Below are 4,670 nucleotides of genomic sequence, written 5' to 3'. Positions count from 1 at the left end.
ATTAAACTCGTGGTTTCATTAGCACTTTCATAAAAGTCCAGCAACTTGTTTTGTGCACCACTTGTAACTGTGAAGTACCTTGCACGGTGAGGAAACATTTTACGATAACCTTTACTGCTTGCAACTGAAGAGAAACGTTTTAGAAAAGTTAAGTCACAACATCTTTTACTGATTTTGTAGCCAATATACCTTAAACCAAACTTTCTCCCTCTGTTCTTCCAAACGAAACACTATTAGCAACACTGGCATCCCCAAAAATATGAGTTAATCATTTGAACAACTCGTGCTGGTGTAACTGTGGTTATGTTTTACAGTGTGAAACACATTAGCTAGTTCTGCTGCAGTTACTTTACCTTGCTATGTTCGAGATGTCACTATTATAAAAATACTAATCCAGATTTTTAATTTTATTTTGTGCCCTTTTATTTCCTTTATGGGTTTCAGTTCTAGCATTTTTCTTAAGATCTGACTCAATTCCAGCAGAATCTGACACCTTAAGAGTGATGTCTTCAATGAGCTTCTATAGCTTCACAATTTACTTCTAGGTGTTTTACTGCCCTAGGCAAGGATTGAAAAATTATGCTCCCTCTTTTTTACTGTGATTGGTGTCCTTGCTATCCCCCCCCCCCCCCCCCCCCCCTCCAATAATTCAAATTCCCTAATATGCTTTTAACCATTAAACCAAGGTGACCAGGTGTCACCATTTTCTGGGGACACTCCTCAGTTTTCATGTTTTGTCCTCAATTCCTTTAAAACTGACTGAGGACAACAAATATTCTCAATTTCTTATGTTTTGCACTCAATTGTTGATATTTCCCAAAATAACTGAAACAGTGATTAAATACAGGGTTATTACAAATGATTGAAGCGATTTCACAGCTCTACAATAACTTTATTATTTGAGATATTTTCACAATGCTTTGCACACACATACAAAAACTCAAAAAGTTTTTTTAGGCATTCACAAATGTTCGATATGTGCCCCTTTAGTGATTCGGCAGACATCAAGCCGATAATCAAGTTCCTCCCACACTCGGCGCAGCATGTCCCCACCAATGAGTTCGAAAGCATCGTTGATGCGAGCTCGCAGTTCCGGTACGTTTCTTGCTAGAGGCGGCTTAAACACTGAATCTTTCACATAATCCCACAGAAAGAAATCGCATGGGGTTAAGTCGGGAGAGGCTGGAGGCCATGACATGAATTGCTGATCATGATCTCCACCACGACCGATCCATCAGTTTTCCAATCTCCTGATTAAGAAATTCCGAACATCACGATGGAAGTGCGGTGGAGCACCATCCTGTTGAAAGATGAAGTCGGCGCTGTCAGTCTCCAGTTGTGGCACGAGCCAATTTTCCAGCATGTCCAGATACACATGTCCTGTAACGTTTTTTTCGCAGAAGAAAAAGGGGCCGTAAACTTTAAACCGTGAGATTGCACAAAACACGTTAACTTTTGGTGAATTGCGACTTTGCTGCACGAATGCGTGAGTATTCTCTACCGCCCAGATTCGCACATTGTGTCAGTTCACTTCACCATTAAGAAAAAATGTTGCTTCATCACTGAAAACAAGTTTCGCACTGAACGCATCCTCTTGCATGAGCTGTTGCAACCGCGCCGAAAATTCAAAGCGTTTGACTTTGTCATCGGCTGTCAGGGCTTGTAGCAATTGTAAACGGTAAGGCTTTTGCTTTAGCCTTTTCCGTAAGATTTTCCAAACCGTCGGCTGTGGTACGTTTAGCTCCCTGCTTGCTTTATTCGTCGACTTCCGCGGGCTACGAAACTTGCCCGCACACGTTCAACCGTTTCTTCGCTCACTGCAGGCCGACCTGTTGATTTCCCCTTACAGAGGCATCCAGAAGCTTTAAACTGCGCATACCATTGCCGAATGGAGTTAGCAGTTGGTGGATCTTTGTTGAACTTCGTCCTGAAGTGTCGTTGCACTGTTATGATTGACTTATGTGAGTGCATTTCAAGAACGACATACGCTTTCTCGACTCCTGTCGCCATTTTGTCTCACTGCGCTCTCAAGCGCTCTGGCGGCAGAAACCTGAAGTGCGGCTTCAGCCGAACAAAACTTTATGAGTTTTTCTACGTATCTGTAGTGTGTCGTGACCATATGTCAATGAATGGAGCTACAGTGAATTTATGAAATCCCTTCAATCATTTGTAATAGCCCTGTATATAAATGACACCTTTTAACATTTTCTGCTAAGAGTTCTACAATGATTATTAGCCACCCTTACGACACAGTGGTCTAAGCGATTGGCTTCTGATCATTCGTCTGATACGGGTGCGGGTTTGAATTTCGATGAGGTACGGATGTGTTTCTGTAAAGGCACTTCCTCTTTCCCTTCTGTGGAGTCAGTGGCCCTAAGTTATGGATGGGTGATCTCTTATAGCCCATTGTGTTACTCACAGTCATCGTTGAATTGGAATTAAAAGAGATGTTTGTTTCCATTTTGTACTCACTAGCTTAGTGCTTCCCAACCTTTCTTAGACCATTACCTCTGAGTGCAATCAGACATTGGCTAGAAGCCTCCCCCTCCTCTCCCCCCCCCCCCCCCCCATCCTGCCTTCTGTTGTGCCTCCCCTCCCCCACATTATCCCCTACTGTGTGTGAATGAATGATGAAGGAATTCATGGTGCATTGCAAGTGCTACCCACAACTTCTCAGAAAAGAAAGCTAACTACCCACAGTGAGGGCACACATTTGTTACAAAACCTGCTTTTCCCACATTACTCCTCTCCATTGTGGCAGTTGCTTGACCTGCACACTGCAACCCCATTTAAAAATCAAATGAGTTCAGATGTGTGCACTACTATTACTGTTCATAAATCACTTGATTGCTGAACTCCTTACTTCTGAACTGGCAGAAACTGGACAACTTCAAGCTGTTAAAGTCTTTTGTCTAACCACTCTAACTGCAATAATAATAATAATAATAATAATAATAATAGCCCTTATGCACATGCTACTGTGTCGTGCTGTCTATTTATCTGTTTCAAAGTGAGTAATGAAGCAATTTCTGGAGTACTGCAGGTAGTATCTACAACTTTGACAAGATTTTTCTTGAGATATTTAGCATTTGTTACGTATATGCCTCACTTTTATTGTCAGCAATGTAGAGGACAAAGTACAACATAGGTGTGTAGTGGGTGGACTATGTGAGGAACCTGCAACCTCCACTGCATTAATGCTACTAATTGAGAAAAAGTAATTACTTGTAACTTATATAATCAGTATTAGAGTTTTATAAAATAGAGATAATAGTAATAATCTTTTGAAGTTAATTTAGTTTTGTGACTGTAAGAGAATCAATTGGTTTACTTTTTACATCTCAGAAAATTTCACTTTACCTCTCAGGCGTAATTACCCCCGTGGTAGGGAACCACTGCACTAGTGGCTGCTTTACTTTTGGTGAAGGTAGTGGCAATGTGTTTACTTTTGTCAAAGTAAAGACTTTTGAAAACAATTCAGTGTGTTAATTTTTCCTGTTTTTTACTTTTTTTCCTCCTCATTTGCTCAATTTTTTCATAGTTTGATTGGAAATTAATTTTTTCCCATCCTTTGGCACAACTAGAATTTTGTAGCTCTAGGCAGCCACCTAGTCTTGCCTAATGGTAGAAACTGCCCTGCATTTACAAACATTTAGTCTCAAACAGCACAAACAATCACATTGGAAAGTGGATAGAAGAACTACGTAAGTACACTGAGCTGCTTCGGATACCAACACTGCTAATACCACGTAAGTATTTTAAAATATTTATAGACGAAACAAAAAGAAATGCTCATTTATACCGAGCACCACTTCACAATACGGGACACAAAATTTTCACCTGAACACAGGATATAAATGAACACCCTTAGCTGCTTACAAGCGTTGACATACGTCAACGGGGACGGATCAAAATGTGTGCCCCGACCGGGACTCGAACCCGGGATCTCCTGCTTACACGGCAGACGCTCTACCCATCTGAGCCACCGAGGACACAGATGATAGCGCGACTGCAGGGCTTTATTTCTGGCACGCCTCCCACGAAGCCCACATTCTCAACGTATTGTCCCGCACTACATTCATAGTGGCCCCGCCCATTATACTCATTACTCGAGGCGCGTTGCCAATTCCCGTGAGAGTTCGAGCACTGTTTGTGCCTTCGCACAGAAGAGGAAGATGGTCAAGTGGCCGGTGAGCCTTAACTATATATATATACTAAGATGGTATCTGCTCTTTCGGACATGTCCTAAAGAGCAGATACCATCAGTGACCATGCAGCTCGTTAGAATGAAATTAAAATGAAATGAACACCCTTAGCTGCTTACAGGCATTGACATACGTCAACAAGGACAGATGAAAATGTGTATGTCAATGCCTGTAAGCAGCTAAGGGTATTCATTTCATTGTAATTTAATTCTAACGAGCTGCATGGTTACCGATGGTATCTGTTCTTTTGGACATGTCCGAAAGAGCAGATACCATCTTAGTATATACATAGTTAAGGCTCACCGGCCACTTGACCATCTTCTTCTTCTGTGCGAATGCACAAACAATGCTTGAACTCTTACGGGAATCGGCAACGCACTGCAAGTAATGAGTATAATGGGCGGGGGCACTACGAATGTAGAGTGGGACAATACGTTGAGAGTGTGGGTTTCGCGGGAGGTGTGC

The 4,670-nt window shown here is 41.9% G+C and overlaps 1 non-coding gene across 1 annotated transcript; it reads right to left on the bottom strand.

The window, feature by feature from the left end:
- Positions 1–3,918: 3,918 nt before the first annotated feature.
- Positions 3,919–3,992, bottom strand: Trnat-ugu (transfer RNA threonine (anticodon UGU)). Its single transcript has one exon. It is a non-coding gene; the product is annotated as a tRNA-Thr (tRNA).
- Between the last annotated feature and the right edge of the window lie 678 nt (positions 3,993–4,670).

This window comes from Schistocerca serialis, chromosome 11 (genome assembly GCF_023864345.2).
Source record: "Schistocerca serialis cubense isolate TAMUIC-IGC-003099 chromosome 11, iqSchSeri2.2, whole genome shotgun sequence".
NCBI classification, from domain to species: domain Eukaryota; kingdom Metazoa; phylum Arthropoda; class Insecta; order Orthoptera; family Acrididae; genus Schistocerca; species Schistocerca serialis.
This window is presented reverse-complemented; position numbering and strand designations above follow the sequence as displayed.